The sequence below is a fragment of the Varanus komodoensis genome, unplaced genomic scaffold (assembly GCF_004798865.1).
Source record: "Varanus komodoensis strain SLA01 unplaced genomic scaffold, ASM479886v1 scaffold11, whole genome shotgun sequence".
Lineage (NCBI taxonomy): Eukaryota > Metazoa > Chordata > Lepidosauria > Squamata > Varanidae > Varanus > Varanus komodoensis.
The window spans coordinates 21,278,881-21,298,634 of record NW_025335317.1 but is presented as its reverse complement, the minus strand read 5'-3'; positions in this window follow the sequence as shown (position 1 = coordinate 21,298,634).

The following is a 19,754-nucleotide window of genomic DNA, read 5'->3' as shown; positions in this document are numbered from 1 at the left end:
GATGGAAATACCTCACAATGGAATCCACCAATGACTTCTGGAGTACTTCAGCTTGCTTTTCCGGGCCAGCTTTCTTTGGTAAGGGGCAATGTTTTCTACCCACAAAAGACTGCTTGGGTTTGGAGAACATAAAGATGTGCTGGTGTTCAAAACAATAGATAGTGAGGATAGATCACCCCCACAAAAAAAGAGAAAGAGAGAGAGAGAGAGAGAGAGAGAGAGAGAGAGAGAGAGAGAGAGAATAGTAAATGATGCAAGGTTTAAATTTAGGAACATGGTGCATGTGAAATAGACAATAATGTCATAGGATTGCTGTGTTGTCTATCTGTTTATATGCATGTTCTGCTTTGTAAGGTGCATTTGGAGTACTGGTCCAGCCAAGCAGCTACAGGGAGAAATGGCCACCATTGCCAACCACCTAAGTGGCAAAGGCTTTCCCTGTGTCCATCATGACTTTCCAAAATTTGACTTTAAGAAGAATGGTTTTGGGGGAGGTCATAAAAGCAGGCTGTCATGCCCACCTTTATAGTCCCAGTGGAGGCACCCAAGATGTACCCCTCCAGGAAACCCTAGTGATTTGATTTGATTTGATTTATTACATTTGCATGCCACCTCATAACCCATAGGGATCTCTGGGTGGCTTACAGCAAGGCAAGATACAAAAGACCGAATATAATAAAAATACAATAGCAAAAATACAAAATCAATATAAATGCAATACTATACTCATAGCAAATACAAATTCAAATATGATATTAGCAACAGAGCAGTACAAAATCAAAGTTACTTAATACAATAATATTCATAATGTTAAATAATGAATAACATTATTCATTGTTATTCCCCCCCTCAAACCCCCACATACACCAGCACAGATTGGCTACACATTCACTTTTAACTCTTTTCAGCGGGATCCTTTGTACAAAAATGGTACTCCTGCTTTTTGGAAGGTACAATTGTCAGGAGACATAATGTACATTCTAGAAAACAATGTTGCAGCACTTTGCAAAACCAAGACTGCAAATGCTAGAAAAAACTGGAAATGCAAAGGCACTGTGAGCAGCAGCATCTTCATCTTTTTGGTGAAGGAGAACTTATGTGGTCCTGGGTTGCCCTAACTTTCCCTAGTGTGGATAACCCAGAGGCACAAACTGTCCCCACAAAAACAATGATCAACCAAAAAAATGACGTTTGTTAGTTTAAACTCACTCTGTCCGATGTAATTTAAATTTATCTGTGCGGATGTCCTGGCAAGTGTGATATTCTGCATACACAGGTGATCATGCATCCTGTAGAGATTCAGACCCATTCATTCTACTGCTCTATCCACAGATGCGGAAATAATCTTTCATACTTGTAAAAGCTCTAGCATAAACTGTGGTCTGGCCATAAGTAAACATTATTTTTTCCATTTGAAATATACTTTCTGGAAAGACTTGAGCACATTTATTAATTTACATTTCATTAACAGCCTTGCTTTTAGTTAGGAAATTAGTGCTGCTTATTCAGAATTACAATATGCCATTATTGCTATCTTTTAGGCGCACACAGCAAGTTTTTCCAACAATTTTCAGGAGAAAAGCAACAATTCCTCCTAAGTAACAACTAACACACATGAAAAGGATGTGCAAGCTTTAATGGCTATTTGTTTTCATGTCCCAGCTAAAATGTATCAGGGATAATTGCAGTACAAATGTTCATGTGCAGCTGAAACTCATTTTGCACTGCTATTAAAAAGACAATTTCATCCTTTGATTTCCATTTCAAATTAAATAAATCCCTTTGCAACTAGCTCAGACAAACCAATGACTCCTTAAAGAATGCTGTCCTTCTGCACTGTACATTGCATGTCTCCTAGCAAGTGTCATTCCTTAAAGCAACTTGTGTAGCACTTTGCAAAACCCATTTAGAAGTGCTTGATACTACTAGGGTTTCTTTGCTTTCTTGCAGTTCTCAATTCACCATCCCACTTGGTCAGGAGAGGCTGGTGACTCTCAGATCTGTGGTGACCGTCATCCACATTTGAGCTTGACGGGAGCTCTCTGCAGTGCTGAAGTCCTTCCCAGAGCAGGGGCACCACCTCGGAGCACCTCGGACAGCTCCTATAAAGCTGACAAATGCCTGCAACAGAAGACATGCTCCCCTATCATAGGAGGTGCCAGCCACCCCTGCTCTACATACTGCAGCCCAAACACAAAGTGCTTGAGGTAGGTTTCACTTTCTTTCGTCTTGCTCTTGAACCACTAGGGAGTAAAAAATCTAAAGCTATATTACAGGAGGCAGAGCACTTGGCATAGCCTAGCGTAATATTGTGATAATACTCAGTCCAAGTTAACAATCAAGCAACAGCATTTTGTTGTGACTTTGGTTCCTTAACAGGCTTCGGAGGCAGACCCAGGTCTAGCACATTGCAGCAGGTTTGCCAAAGCATGGATGATTGAGACAGCTACATGCACATACTGCAAATGCATGGAGGTTAGATGAACAGAAAGGGTGGGATCCACTGCCATCCTGCTTCAGCCTGCATCCTAAAGGAAAGCATCCATAAGTCTTTAAATGAGGTCAATAAAGTGTCACAAACCGGAGCCCAACATCTACCATTTTGCAGAATCCCTCTAAAAAATGGCTGGAGTGATTCGTTCTTTGCAAGTTCTATTGTCCAAGAAGCTGTGCTGGTTTGAAGCTACTGTTGAAATGTCACATTCTTTTAAAGAGTGCCACAGGAATCTTACTTCGGCCATCCCAACTTGCTTAGGGGTAAACCCCCTTGAACTCAATGAAAATATAATCAGAGCAGTTGCCTTGTATTTCAGACTGGCATCTTTTGTCGTTGCTGTTGTTGGCCTTTTTTCATATGCTTATATGTCACCCAAGAACCAGAGTTATACGCAGTTAAATTAAAAACATAAGAAACAAAACAGTAGACAATGGGACAATCTGCACATAATAAAACCAACAGAGAATGACACAAAACATTGCAGTACAAAAGCAAACTACAAGCAGCAGAATAAAAGGACTAAGAAATTAAAGCACTAAAAGCAATTATTAAAATGCTGGGGAGAAAGAAAAAGTCACTTGGCAAACTGCCTGGATGGGGCACCACCGCTGAAAGGATCCCTAGTTTCATATGTTTCACTCTTTCTTTGTGGATACATTTTAGGAACTCAGGGCAAGTTTAAATGCCATGAGAAGACAGGGGCTGCCAGGGTGCATGGCAAAAATGGGAGGAGGCAGTGGGAGCAACAGAAATGATGCTGCCAGGTAACGATGCAATTGTCTGACCAGAACATTCAGGCAAAAATCTGCACGCCATGCCAAGTCACAATAACCCGTTTTTAGTTTTAGCTCACACGGTGGGTGTGTTTACATGACATGGCAAGCCACTGTGATTTCTACTCATTGTGGGCCTGTCAAATTGTCCAAACCCCATTATGGTTTATCAACATGATATGTTTGGTCTTTAACCACAAATGAAAACAGTGTTCTGTTCAGTTGTTTCTCCATCCCATGATGCTTGCTGCATCACCCAGACTTCAAAAATACAACCCACTGCGTCATGAAGCCAAAATCAGATTTGCTTGCCAAGAGAACAAGAGAGCTGCTTGGCAAACATGAGGATGGAAATATGTATTATATTAATTGTGCAGCATATAACTGACGAGAAACTCTCTCTTTTTTATCTAGAGTAAGTGCAGTACTGCAGATGTTTGTTCCACCAGCTTCTTACCTTCTTGCAGTGAAACTTACAAATTAATTTGAGTAAAATTATATCAGATTGTTTAAAAGTAAGAGCAAAATAGTTCCTTCATTTCATTACAATTCACCCTTTTGGGGATTGCAAATATGCCACATCACAACAGAACATGGCATACAATTAAGAGAGAGTCTGTGAGGTAGTCAATGTTGGACTGGATCTGGGAAAGCCAGGCTTTAACCCCCATTTGGCCATGAAGCTCGCTAGGTGTTTTTGCCAGGTGCTGACTCTCACCCTAACCTATGTAACTGGTTGTTGTCGGGATATGATCGAGTTCCTTGGAGGAAAAAAAAGTTGGATATAAATATTATAAGCAAACAAACATAGCCAAACTTCAGACTGGGACTACCATGCACCAGGAGAAGATTAAACTCCCCCACTCCCCACACTTTTTCCTGGGAACTTCTGCACGACAGAGGGTGTGCATTCAACCTACTGGGAATGCTGCTCTGGCAAGCAGGAGCAAGGGAATCAGTACCCCAAGCAGGCCCACCACCTCACTGGCTCTCCCCACCACACTGATGCCCATGTGGCTTCCCTCATGCATGCAGGCATGCATGCATGTGGGAGACAACAGGACAGACGTTCAGTGGTGCTGATTCCCACACCCTCACCAGAACCCGTCCCCTTTTGCCTGAGTGTGGATCAGGCCCTCACTGCTCAGCTCTCTCATCTTCTCAGATGCACAGACTTGGCTTCTTATCATGGCTGCCAAGAGAGGGCCCCCATTCTTCTCCTGGTTGTTCCCAGGATACTTCCGGGAGGCCTGAGAGGGAAAGGGATGGTAGAAGGAAGGAGAGTCACCACAGGATCACCCTATGTCTGTCAGGAAAATCAAGGGGAATATAAACCAAACAAACTTGGTTTTCTTGCCATATGAACCCAGCCAGTTTGTATATTATACCACTTCTAAATAAGCCAATACTCGGCTTAGAAGATTTCATACCAAACTTGAAAGTGAAAATATGCATTACATTAATTGCACAGCATTTAACTGTGGGCAAACTCCTTTGCTATCTACAATACAGAGATATAAGAATTCAAAACTCATTAAGGATATGCAGAATAAGGAAACAAGAAATAAGTCCCTCAGTGTGGTGTGAGAGCCAGTGTGGTGTAGTGGTTAAGAGCATGAGACTGGGACTCAGGAGTTCTGGGTTCAAGTCCCCACTCAGCCATGGAGCCAACTGGGTGACTTTGGGCCAGTCACAGACTCTCAGCCCAACCTACCTCACAGGGTGGTTGTTTTGGGGATCAGATGGAGGAGGAGAATGATGTAAGCTGCCTTGAGCCCTTTGTAGGAAAAGGCAGGATATAAATCGGAAAAAAAAAGATAACTAATATCAATTAAAGTAATCCACCCTTATATTTCATTATACCGGTTATAATGAAATATTTAAAACTCAACCTTTAAAAATATTTTAAGACATTTAATAGCAGGTCAGATGAACAAAGGTACAAGTTGCTCCATTATCTTTTTTATACTGAGCTCAGATTTTATTTGCAACCAAAGTGGATTTTGCCACCCTGCGTGTAATATATGGATCACTGCCCACGAGAAAGAAATTGTTCTGTTCTAGGAAAGACCCATTAGCAAGGGACTGTAAAATACTTTTTAGGACTTGAGTTGTTGGGTGATTACATAAAGGGCAAACTAATTGATTTATTATTTTCTGCTACACACTTACAGATGTGTAATATTGGTGGGAAGTGACTGCAGTGATATCCTATGTCTATAATACCTCTGAAGAAAAAGAAGAAAAAGAAAACAGAAAACCTATAAGAGCATGGTGCTAATGGGCAGCCTGCAAAAAAATTTAAAAAATAAAGAAGGAGAAGGGGAGTTAAATTGCTTAATTGGTCTCCTGGTTATCCAGCAAATATAGTTATATATCTAAGGGTGCGATCCTATGCCTTTAGACAGAAAGAAAAATCTTTAGACAGAAAGAAAAATCCTACAACCCCCAGCATTCCTCAGCCTGCATAGCTACCTGGGCATGCTGGGAGTCGTAGGATGAGTTTTTGGTCTAAGAATTGTGCCCCAAGTGGCACACATGTCAAATTCTCTATATCAAAAGTAAGCAAGGAAAGCATTGGTTTCACTCTCACAAGTTTGATATCTTCTTACAGGGAAATCTAGATATTAATTTAAACACAATTACATTATATTTAATTGTTCAGAAGTAAAATCCAAATCATTTCTTCATATCATCCAAGTGACACCTTTTGGGGGGATGAGCATAGCATTGCATAGCATAGAACATTCTATTAATTTTAGGTGTTCTATGCTAAGTAAGACCACAAACAAGCACAACAGCACCTGGTAGAGTGATTAGATGTATGTCCTGGATTTCTTTTCTTCTGACTGAAAAAATTGCTTCATCTGCAAGCAAAGTAATACCAACCCACCCCTTTACCAGTCCTTCATTACAGTCATTAAATTTGTTAGTCACCCCATTGCGCCTCAGGTGAATTACAGACCATGCGATCAGTTATAGGTTAATTAAAATTGTTATCCTAAAATATCAACCTTGACTTTTTATCTTACTTTTGGAACAAAAGATATTTCCTTCCTACCCCTAAAATATTAAAAATAAAACAACCCTTATTGTACTTAAAAGAAATATTTCTAGAAAGTCATTATTATAATAATTAGGAAGTCATTGTAGATTGAAATCATTTGAAAGTCTCTGTAATCCTTCTGAGGGCTGAATGTGTTTTTATTGTATTGCATTAGTATTCTGACTCTTATACATGAAACAAACCTTTAATCTTCTCAAGCCCTTGGGATCCATCATTGTATACTAATACCTAGCATGGACTTAACCTGTCTAAATATTTTAAACCGCATTAGCAAAGTATTTTCCAGACAGATTGACCATAGGGTTTGGTTTCCCTCTACAGGCAATAGTGACAAGCAGCACCTAAACTGAAATCCATCTATGCAGTATATAGCCTTCTGTATGTAATTCTGTACATGTGATTGCTCATGTATGTAATTCAGAATGCTCTTGCCCCAGTATCCTATCTAGACTTTGCATTTCTTTGGTCTGACTCAGGATCTGAGCATGTGGCAACAGCTACACACTGACTTTAGGTATCTCATGAAGATGACAAAATATGGACTGAAGACACTGACCTCTTTATGAGTCCAATTTCGTAATGTGCGGGGGTGCACAGAAGGATGAATGAGGCAGGCGTAACCCTAATATCCACATGTTGAGCATGCAGATCCGAAAATGTGAACCATGCACGTAAAGGCTTCCATCTGTGTAGGCTTCCATTGGAGCAGAACCTCAAATCATGCAAGGTTCCAGGTCCCAGAGTGGACTATACAAGGAGAAGCCTATGCTTCCTCTTCTCAGGCATTCAAGGCATGGAGATCAGTAAGCCGTGCTGTGCATTCCTGAACTCTTACTTGGATGTAGAGAAGGACTGGATATGCGCTAATAAGCTGATAGTGTGTCCAAATTAGGGAGAAGTGCTTTGGTCAGTGGGAAAACTGCTGCAGGCTGATGCTAGATGTGGCTGGACTCCCCTTGAAGAGTCAGGTCCACAGTCTTGGACTGCTGCTGAAATAAACCTTGGAATAACCCTAAGTCTTGCTCTGGAGGCCTAGGGAAGCCTGGAACATCTTTTTCATTAGAACTGGTCTTGTTTCTGTGCACAATCCAAAGTGCTGGTTATAATCTATAGAACTCCAACTGTCTTAGAACCACCCTGTCCAAAGGACCTGCATTCAGCTGCTGAGGCCCTGCTCCACGTTCTACGGAGGACTTTTTGATCGCAGGGACCCTCTTTGCCCTTCCAAAATAGGTTCAGTCCTTCCCCTTTCTCTTGACTTCCTGGAGATCTGACAAAGACTTAAAATAAACATCATGTCTTTGAACTCTCCAGAACCTTCTGCTCTGGCTATATATTTTAAATGTACCCAATTATTTTATGTGCTTATACTACTTTTTTATCTAATTGATTATATGAGCTGATCATATGATAGATTTAGATGTTTGCAGGTGGGCTGGCAGAAGCTTATTTGCTTTTCTCCTTCTCATTCCTCCCTGCAGCAGCCACCCAGACCCTGAAAATGCTACACATAAGGTAAGAAGACCCTGATGAAAGGAGTAGCTTTAGGGGAGGTGCCTCTACATACAGAATAGTCTCTGGATTCCACACAAAGTGTTTGCATGTAGCCAATTATTGGGATTGTATTTTTGGACCCTGAAGCAACACGGCAATACTTTTTAGATGCCAAAAGACCTTGCTGACATGTTCTAAAAAAAAAAAAAAAAACTAACTAGGATCCAATTAGCCAAATTCTCTTGACTGGTCATCATGATGCAACCTGATCACAGTAATGCAGAGAAAGCAAAAATTATTCCTCAGTATAGGAGAAGTCCTTAGCATCCTGAGACACTGTGAAGGGTGTGATATAAAAGCTTTAAACAAATAAATAAGTCAATTATATATATTGTATACACACAACACACACACACACACACGGGTGAAAGTTTTCATCACCTGCATGTTGCCAGCAAAGGAGATCTATAGTGTCATAAAATCCATGTTTTCAATTAATGGTGAAGCCTGTAGAGAAAGTTATCTAAAATATTTCAAGAATGCATCAAGAATCCAGCTCTTATTGTCCTTCAGAAGAAACTGCCAGTAGTTTGAGACAGACCATACCAAACATTCTCAATTCAGCTGACTTTGGTGATTGTGATAGGAAAATTTCAAAAGTCAACTCTATGTCTTCCCATCAGGTAACAATGCACCAGTCACCTACAAACTGATATGGTTCCATTGAGATAAATGACATCTATTTGGACGTATCATGCAGTGATGTTCCTTTGTCTGGATCATCTGGCCCATTCAAAGAAGAGTCTATCCATCTATGATAATTAGCCACCCTGAACATCAGAAAGAGAGGCTGTAAATATTCAGAGGTAGGGACCTCATCAATCAGTTCTTACATGATCAAGCTTGGTAAGGCGAAAAGAAGACTAGGTTTGGAGCAATGGGGATAAAACAGGGAAAGGATAATCCATGAATGAGCTGGTTTGTATTCACCACATCAGCTGCAAACGGAGAGGCAGTCTGCTCTAGCTTGAGGAATTTGATAGTCTGCATGTCCCAAGTCAATATAAACTTTAAAACAAAGGGTCAGATTAGATGTTCCTTTAGAGAAATGCTAGCAGCCACATCTCATTTATTTATTTGCTTACTTTGTTAGTTAAATATAAGCTCATGGGATCCTATATATTTTGGGATCCTACATGAAGGATGGGGAACAGTAATCCCTCCCCTCAACCACCTCAATGAAATGGATGGATCTTTTGGGGAACAATGCAAATTGCAGGTGTGTGGATTGGGAGCAAAACTTGGGCAAAGGATTAAAGCCCTCTTTGCTTGCTTCTGTAGGATTCCAATCCAGATCTTACTAATCACCAATACGAAAACACAGACATAGCTGCTAGCTACACCTTAAAAGTACCAAGCTGTCCATCCTCAGTTACCTACCAACTTTCACACTTCATAACCTTCCCACATCACTCAAAATACGTTATGAAATGTGCTTTTTGATTTAAAAAAGTGTTCAAATATGATTCTTGAAATATGCAATTAATTGTGCATTTTCATGCAGGAATGTGTGTGTATTTTAATTGAATGGGACAGGGCAGGAGAGACTTATGGGTGAATGCATGTGAATGTGCAAGGTGCCCCCCAGAGACAGTCAACTGGGCATGAACTGGACCCATATTCATGCTACTTGGTTTTGCAGGAATGCTCAGAAGCTGAAACCAGTCAGGACAATAGAGTCAAACAGCCTCCAGGCTACAGTCCTTGAGAATACAATCCTGTGCATATTTAGATGTGGGGAAGGGGGGGTGCTACTATTTGCAGAAGTCCCTAAGAAGCTCTGGAGAATTTCTGGAGACTATACGATTTCTTTCTGTCCAGACATTGATGGCATTAGACACTTGCTTATGACAAAATTCCAAGATTCAGTAGTACTGCACTGTTCCTCCTGTGATCTGCCAGTGCAATCCAGTATGCCTGCCCTTAACTCTCTGAACTTGGAGGATTTGGGACATCTGTCAAGAGCAGGAAGAACATGGAAGTGAAAGTCACCTCCATGCTTCTTCTGGCCTCAAAATATGAGAGAGAAGCCATTGCTAGTATGCCTGGTCTCCTAGTGCAGCCTTGCTCCTCCCCTCCCTGTATCCTCTGCCAGCATCCTTAACCTTGGAGCCGCAGCCAGCATCAGAGAACCAAACATCTCCAAGGGGAGACAGATGGTGCTCCAAGGCCAAAGCCCCAGCACCAACCTCCCAGCTCATTTCAGAGGTCCGTGTTGGGATGGTGGCTGTCTAGGCTAGAACTGGCAGCCACAGGAGGGCAATTTAGTCTCCAGTCCTCTCTTGTTTAAATGTCCCCTCACTAGAAATGCCTTATTATGCATCCCCAGTTGAGTGTATCTCCCTCAATGGCTTTTTAAATAAAGGTGATTCCTTATTTGGAAGACTAGAATGAGTCTCAAAACAATTAGCACAGCTTGTGCATGAACATTATTTAAGAGACAGAAGGGCAGATTTTCACAATCTTCTTGTCGCTTTCACCCACAATGAATTTTGGCCACATACCTGCTCACTTAGTGAAGACCTTGGCAGAGGATATTAGACCAGCCATCGCATGCTGTTATGATAAAAAGAATAAAAAATGATAGCATTTTACCGCTGAAAGGCTCGCATCAGAAATACTGATCACCAAGTCATGCCTAATATCCGTCTTGCATTATTGGAAAATTACCAAAATAATAAGCTCTCTTGCAATTTCTGGCTCAGGGTCAATTAACTGTCACTGCTTATGTCATTCTATGAAATACATTAAACATTAGCCGCTTAAGTCAAATCCAATTCCGCCTTCTTCAAAGCATCTGAAGTGAGCTTAAAGAAAGAGAGGTTTTAACCATACATTGAGAATTAGACATTTCCAAAACTATAAAATGGGGGCTGCTTAGAACAATACTCATAATCTATACAGTGCAATGGCTATAAGAAGATTCCCTTTCGATTCCTTAGCAGACAAAGGAAAGGAAAGGAAAGGAAAGGAAAGGAAAGGAAAGGAAAGGAAGAAGTCTGCATAGATTCCCATTGGAAAAAGTGGGAGATCCCAGTTTGCTTACATCATAGGCTCTGTCCTCCACACAACATGAGTTCTGAAAATTATCCTGTGATTTAACTCTTTGCATTCCGTTTATTTTGGATTTTATTTTTAAATATATAATGCAGCTTTAAATGTTTAAATGTTTATATTGGATTTTATGGTGTATTTTTGTGTTTCAATGATTGTCAACTGCCCAGAGAGCTTTTGAACAGAGTAGAGAAATGTGATAAATAAATACGTATATAGCTATGCCACCTAATCTATTTCTTCCATTCAGATCCTAAGTAATTCCATATTTATTTTAATTTATCTTTCCCTTTTATCAAAGTGTTTATGCGATATTAAATCTGCTGGTGTGTCCCCTTACATGCCCACCTTAAGATGGTGATGGAGTTTGAACAAGTTAGATAAGCTGAGGGCAAGTTTCCCTCAATGACTAATGATTAATGACTAATCACTCTCTCATTAGTCTAGTTTCTGAGCAGGGTCATTCAAGGCTGCACACCTTTCACTGGGGCATTTAGTTTGAGGCATTTAGATTAGTTTTATTTTTAAATTTTAGCTAAAACATTTGATAATACTATTATCTGAAATATGGTCACTCACAAACTTCAAAGGGTTCTGATTCTGTTTTGAATGGCTTAAGTATTTTCTTCCCAATTTTGTTGTCAGAGTTTTGAAAGTAACTTTATTTAGGAGTAGTCTTTCATTCATGCATCTTTTCAGAAAGACTCTCTGGTGTTTCAAACACTTTAGGCAACTTAGGTATCTAATCTTTCTTTCATCAGAGCCCTAAATAGCAATCTGAGACATAGCAATTAAAAAGTGACTCCTTCCCCTATTACTGCCAGGGAAAGCTTCAGCTTGCTTGATTTTGAGCTATTAAAAACACAGGAACACAGCCAGTAAAAATTGGCTGTCCTATATTTAGCAGGCAGCATGATGTTGCGGGAAAAACCCAGGACAGGATAATAGCTGTCCCCAGGAATCCATGCAAGTTGCAATGGGAGAATATAGAATCATGCAACCACTCTTGGACTAAAATGTATAAACCTGGTCGCCACATCTAAAAAGGAATATTGTAGAACTAAGAAAAGTGCAGAAATGGGAAGCTAAAATGATCAAGGTGGTGAAGGAACTCCCCTTTGAGGAAAGGATAGGACAACTGAGATTCCTTGGCTTAGAAAAAAGGCAAGTAAGGGGAGACATGTTGGAAATCTACGAAATTAAGGATGATGTGGAGTAAGTGGACAGGGAGCCATTTTTCTTCTTTCCCTATAATACTAGAATGGGATTATTCCATTAATCTGACTGGCAGGAAATTGACTACAGATAAAAGAAGGACTTCTTCACATAGCACATATTAAGTTATAGCATTGACTTCCTCAAGTTGGAGTAATGAGCACCACTTTGGATGGCTTGAAAAAGAGATTGGACAAATTCATGGAGGAGAAAGCTATCAGTGGTTACTAGTCCTGATGGCCATCTGTTACCTCAAGTATTAGAGGCTATCTGCCTATGTGCATCAGTTATTGGGAATATGGGTGGGAAGCTGCCATTGCTCTCCAAAAGTATTCCCACATGAGGACAACACCACTGGAAACCTCCATCCCAGGACCAAGATCAGAGGTATGAGGATATTTTCACCAGAACCATATGGGGGAGGGAAAAGTTTAACCTCCCCAAAACACTGCAGTACCAAACAACACTCCTACCTGTACATACAGTGTATTTATTTGTTAAAATGCAGACATGATTCAGAACTATCCTTTTAGAACCACATCTAGTCAACTTTCCTGCTCCGCGAATGCTTACAGCATCCATATTATTAAGTGCCATGTATCGAGAACAGTTGGCTATAGAATTCTGGGCTAACTGAATTAACATTTCTGTCCTTGGTTTCTTCTCTTATTATAACAGAGATTTTCTGAACATTCTCCCAGGAATACAGCTTCTTTAAATAGCTTCTGCTGTAGCATCTAGATCAAGGTTTGACAACCTATTTCCCTTCTGATGTTTTGGAGTAAAGGTTCCATTATCTCTGAACATTGGCCAGCCTGTCTGGAATATATGGGAGTTACAGTCCGAAAACATCTGGAGGGCATCAGATGGTCAGAACAATAATCAGAGTCGACAACATTTTTTTCCCCCTGGCAGAGATCTGGTAGCTTTTATATTCATGTATCAGGCAGAAGCTGAGAAGCATCTCTGTAACATGAAGATGGCATAGGCTTAATCAGCTGTTTCTGCTTCTTGCACAGCTAGTAACAGCAGAGTAGCTCTAACCAAGGTGAACTATCCTTGTTTATCCTGGACTAAGGTGGCTTCAAGATAGCTTGTAAACCCTTTTTTTCAAAAGAGATTAATTTATGGCTTTCTTCCTAAAAACAGGCGCAGGATTTTTTTCTTTTTCTTTTTTAAGTAAGCAATCACTCCAGTCAGCGCGGTCAGGTGCAGTGCTATCCATTACAGAATGCAAAGAGCTGTTTGCATTTTGTCATGTCTGTAATCAATCCTACTTAGTCCCAGATCGGATTTTAGGAATATCATCATTTTACTGTGACGGAGCTGTTAACCATCTGAACAGAATCGATTAACAATGCAATGAAATATAAAGGGCCGCAAATGTTCCCCAATCATCACCATTAACCAAGCAGCAAGATGTAAAACAGAACCATCAACAGCCATGGAGTGACAGTAATAGGTGTTTAAAGAAAAAGCAAACCCCGTACAGCATCATAAAAATATAGTGAATGAACTGGGAGTAGCAAGTGTGGCGAATGATGCATTTGTTCGACAAATTTTGGGCAGAAGAACTTCACATGGGAAACCTTACTTCCCATCAATGTTAGCATATTATCTGGAGTATAATTACCCTTGAAGTCTTTGTTATTCTGCAAATGTAATTATTTGACTAAAGCTATTTAACGCTGGGGATAGGTGAAGATGTCTTCAACTACATGAGCAGCTGTTTCTGACCCCCACACTACCACTGCTTTCTAATATCTTTTCAGAAGATACAAGATGTATGAAAATATCAACCAAATGCAGAGAACTTGTTATTGGTGGTGTTGTCTTGCAATTATGGGAGCAATCCTTTTGCAAGTTTAGAGAAAACATAGAAACAGGCCTCCAATTTCCAACATTGGCCCTTAAATATAGAATATAAACTTGTGGATTAAGAATTACATTCAATAAATTGTCTCACATCAGATGGGGTTCAAGATTGAGTCGTGGGCTCAGATAGATCTCCTGCAACTGCCTTTACAAAAGAAGGACCATTAACTGACTGGTAGAGGTGAGTCCCAGATGGGGATCTGTGAATCCGCAAAGTCAAGCTCACTAATGCTCACCAAATTCAGTCTCAAAAGTCATTGCAGCTTGATTCTGTAACAAGTAGCAAATTTTCTTTTTGCTTGAAAATCCATGTATATTTTTGAGTACATTTTCCTGTCAATGGCATGCATCTTTAAAATATGCACATTTCTCTCCTAAAGATTAAATCGTATCTGAGCACATTTTTCAAAAGAATGGTAAATCCTGATCAATAGCAAACTGAAATGGTATTCTGATACATGTCTGCCCCAACACAATATAGCCTGAAGTGGCTGATCCTGCTTCATCTTGCAACCTAGCAGGGTGATCCCTGGTTAGAATCCAGATAGGAGACCCAAGTCCTGCACTGAGCAGGGGGTTGGGCCCAGTGGTCTTCCAGGCCCCCTCCAACTGTATGATTCTATGATTTACTTCTCTTAGGAACGGACAAATCTGACAGTTTTGCTCTCATCTGCATAGGGAATTTTTAAATCTCACACTCTTTCTCTCCTGAACTTTGAGAAAGTTGATATATTTGTATTTAAAAATGAATAGAACTGAAATTATCACTCACCAGCACCAGCCAGATCAAATAGCTGTTCCCAAGCACAAAGAAAACTGTAATATACCTCCTGCCATTGGCCATTAAAGATGAGGAACCTGTTGAAAATAAAATTTAGAATAGCAACCATAAGTCAGGTCTAAAATGATTGAATAACTAGAAACAGAGCGAGTAAGAAGGAGTCTCCTGGGCCATCTAGTCTGACCCCCAGCTCCAGCCAGCTCCGCTCACAAAATGTGCACCATGTGCATGCCTATCCTATCCTTGAACACCCTCACCCAATGAGGACTCAACCACCTCCCATGGAAGCCCATTCCATGCCCTCGGGGTCCTAACTGTCAGGAAGTGCTTCCTGGCGTCTAAGTGGAACCTTGGTTGGAACGCGTCCTGCCTTCCTCTGCACAGGAGAACAGGTCTCTACCCTATGGAGGGATTCAAGCCCAGACTTTTCAGGGCAAAGTACTCAAAGTTCTGGGCTTGGATGAACAAGTCTATCCATTTCAGTGTATTGTAAACTCCCGTTCTTTTTATTCCAAATGCAGAGCACCTTTGTGAAGTTTGTTATTCTAATCAGAAATGAACTGAAACAAAATTCTCATCTGCCCATACATTTTGGGGGAGCCCAGGAATGGCGCTTGTACTGTAGTCATCTTTCCAGCAGCCTCCCGCAACATGGTGCCTTTCAGAGGTTTTGCAATGCAACATTCTTGATCACCAGCTATGCTGGCTGGAGCCAATAAGAGTTGGCATCCAAAAGATCTGGAGGGCACCAGGCCAGGGAATGCTGTTCTACAGTCTGGAGAGAGGTATGTTTTTCACAAGAGCAGGGTCTGACTACAGACCTTCCCCAACCCCGAATTTCCCCGAATTTCTCTCTCTTCCTTTTCGTAAGCATGGGAGGGAAATTGCAAGAAAATAAACTATCAGTCATGTTTCATGCTACTGCTATACATTAGTGCTGCTTCAGCCAGGCAAACATTGCACAGTGTCTCCACAAAACAGCATCAGCAAGTGAATTAAGGGTTAGCTCTCTGTCTTAAGGAACTAGAAGATGAATAAATGCCGAAAACTATTAGAAGGCTCAAATACTGCTCTCAGAGAAGATGCTGGAGCCCTTCACACTGAACAGCTGGTACTCCCTCATCTCATCAGGGTGTTCCTAATTATCCACCTCCAGCAGGCAATTTAGTGTCATGAACACAGAAAAATCTCAGCATGAAATGTGGAAAAGGTGTAGGGAAAATAGAATGGAGTTCACATCATCTGCAAGTCAGTCAGAAAGTATTTATTCTGTTAATGCATCAATAATATGTACCATAATCCAACATGGGTATATTGTATTTAATCCACTCATTTTCCTATGGAACTGGGAGATGCTCTGGGACAGGGATGGGAAAAAGATGGTCCTTTGGACCTCAGATCCATCTGCCAATATTGCCAATGGTCATGGATGCTGGCAGTTGATGTCTGAAACATTTGAGGATCTATTTTAGGCTCAGCAGTACTTTACTGGGTATCTGGGTTCTTGGGAATGCCAAATAATTTCTTTGTTAACATGCTGCTCTTGGAATTTGGGGGAGGTAAAGGTTTGACATATTGGCAGATGGTGGTTATCATGTGGATCATTGTCTCCACAACTGAGGCTCTCACTTATTTATAGCTGCCACCAGTGTAGGTACTGTAAACATGAATGTAATCTATACATCAGTGCTTAGAAACAGGGACGGTGATTTGTGGGTAAAATGTCATCAAGGCCTGGAATTCTCTGGTTCACTCTGCAAGGTTGTTCAGCTTGTAATGCTCCACTGCAATTTGAGATGATTGCAATTTCTTCCAGACATTTTCCTCCAGCTTGGGAAAGTCAATGAGATTATGCACATGCACACTCAGATTTCAGAAGATCAGTTGCAAATGCCAGCTGCTTTATAGGTGCCCATAAATAAGTTCTTCGCAATTAACTTCTTACCCTAAGGCCACATTTATGGATTGCTGAGGACGGTGTGATCTGATCACTCATATAAACTGCCTTTGCATGGCACACATGTACAAGTCCTCCGTCAAAATTGGACAGCCTCCCATCTCCAGCAGAAAGAAAAGGTACTTATCCACATGGCATTTGGCGTGGGCACAGGGCACCAAACCACAATCCCCCTCCCAGGGGCAGCAGCAACATAGATGGCCCCGCAAGATTGTGACTTGCACTAGAAAGCTCTCAAACTCTCAAAATCAATCACTCTTCTCCAAATACTCTCTGAGAAAGCCTATGGACTAGATTCTGAACTTGAGTCAAACAGAGCTAGCCCCTTCACTCTTTATGATATTTTATTTCCAGATGGATGGAGAAGGGAGGGAAGGAGGATTTGGTTTTGGTTGTTCTTTTCCTTCCTAAATCAGGGAAAGATAACTTGCTAGAAAAGGAAAGGCATGGATTTGATTCATAGAGGGTTCCAAGCATGGGTGCACCTAGCTCGTTTCAGACCAAGAACTTTGGGGTGGGGGTATGCAGGTTGCTTCAGTCATGAATTAAGCTGTTCACAAATTGCTTCTCAAAATTCTCTAACTTATTTGTGGCCAGAGAAACTGGGCAAAGACCATTTCATTGAATTTCTGCAGTTGGAAGAGAAATTCTTACAGTTGTTCACAGGTAGGGTACAACATCAGCAGTGGTTACAGCACATAGCTTCCTTCCTTCCTTCCTTCCTTCCTTCCTTCCTTCCTTCCTTCCTTCCTGAGCTTTCTCATGTGCTTCTAAAATCCTGATATATTAGAGCAAACCAACGGGTCATGTACACTCTTGGCCTGCTATTCCCTGAAGAAAGGATGCTGCAGCGATAAGCATCCACCGCAATGGTTCCCTTTATGGCTATGTCAGACCAGGTGCTGATAGCAGGGCTCTTTGATGTCACCCCAGCTGGTGGCCGGGACTTCCACTCTATGTTCTGCCTAGATGCCAAACTTTGGAAAGAAAAATGCTTCACTGCATCCGATTTCACTTCTGAGTTTATTACTGAATTGTTTTTAAAGATTTGACTTCACTGAAGAGAAGGTATTTCTGACCTGAAAATACTGCACATTTCATTATGCTGACATTTATGTATAGTGTACCGATTCTTAAATTATAATTCATTTAAAGGCCACTTCTTTTGAAATGGAACAGGTATATATGTTTTCATATAGATTTATGTTGTTTAACTTGCTGCTTTTCTTAGCATTTTATAGATCCTATTCTGGAAAAAATAAGCACATTACTGTGTAACATAGCTGCAGCTCAAAGCACTAATGGAGGCTCAAACAGCCTAATGGGTTCAAACTGGTTTCTTTCCCTCTATTTACGACACAGCTCTTAAATCATACAGTCATTCTTCTATTGTTCTTCTGACCAATAAAGGCTTGGTATAGATTGAACAACAAAAAATGAGGTGTATCCTGATGTTGGAGGATGGTGTGGGTAACCACACAATTAATTATTTTGTGTAAGAATTGTGTGCATTATTTACACATTGGTTCATATGAACCAATGGGTAAGCATTATCAGGGTAAGCATTTTGTTTAAAGAGTCACTGGACAGAGTCTTGTGTGAGCTCAAGATCTGTCACCAGAGATTCAGGGGGTGGGTAGCTTTTTTAACAGGGGGATCATAGAATCATACAGTTGGAAGAGGTCTAGCAGACCATCAGGTCCAACTACCCAATCAATGCAGTACTCAGGTCACCATCCAGATTTCAACCTGCTTAGCTTCCAAATCCCTAACCCTGATTAACTTCCAAGATTAAGTAGGATCAGGCACTTCATGCTATATAGATGCTTATATGGAAGATGTTGGAAATGTGAGCACTCCTACTCAAATGTGAGCACTCCTGCATCATTTTAGCTGGACCCAGATTTTTTCAAACTAGCTTTGACTTGAATTGGAAACTCCCATCCTGATTCCTGCCAACCAGTTCTATATGGGACCTCTCCTGGAGCACAGGGTGCCAGCTGTAGTTGGGTGCAGGCAGCTTTGCTCCTTGGTCCCAAACTCTTTGGACTGCATTCACCTGCACCAGCCTGTGCGCACTCTGAGATCATCAACAGAAGCCTTCTCAGTTGCCTGCCACCAAAGGTTCATAGGCTGATGTACACAACGGATATGCCCTTGGTAGACCTAACCTCTGAAATGAGCTTCCACCAGAAGTTCCCCAAGACTGAAACCCTGTTTATTTTTTCTAGCATTCTGTAATGTCTACACTGTTGGTTTTATTGGAAGCTTTGCTCCTATCGATATTTATTCTTAATTTATTTAGGGTGAGTATTTTGAAATGTTGTTGTATATGATCTTATGGATTTTATTGTATCTACACTGTGTGGTTTTTATCTTGTATGGTACCTGGAGAGGATTCCACCTCTAAAACCAATTTCATAATAAATAGGCCCCATTATCTCTGTACAGCCCCAAGGCTTCTTCAAAGCTGTGTGGAGCTGACAGCAACTTCATTGTGAGTTTATGGGGCTCACAATCTCTGGTTGAAAATAGTCTCTGCTTGAAAATATCAGAGCTGTTCTTGTATTTTGCTGTTCACTACTGTCTTCTCCTCATCCCCGGTGTGATATATTTGTTCCCTTGGGGGATGTGGGGGGAACTCACAGGAAGGGTGGGAAGCTGAAAACTGAACATTTGAGAAACCAATTGAAGTTTGTCGAATGTTTGACTTAAACTCTCAAGAACTCAAGTGATTGTTTTGGCTGATCAAGTAAATAATTGCCCGTCCCTATCTGTTACTGGGAATGACTGATGGCAAAAGGAGAAGGGGACAGCAGAGGTTGAGGTGGCTATATGGAGTCAATGGGGCAGTGGGTGTGGGCTTGGGTGGACTCTGAGGGGAGCCTGGACGGATGTTGTCCATGGGGTCATAATGGGTCAGGCATGACTTCACAACTAAATAAACAAACAATCTGTTACATTTCGCTTTCAGAGAAACA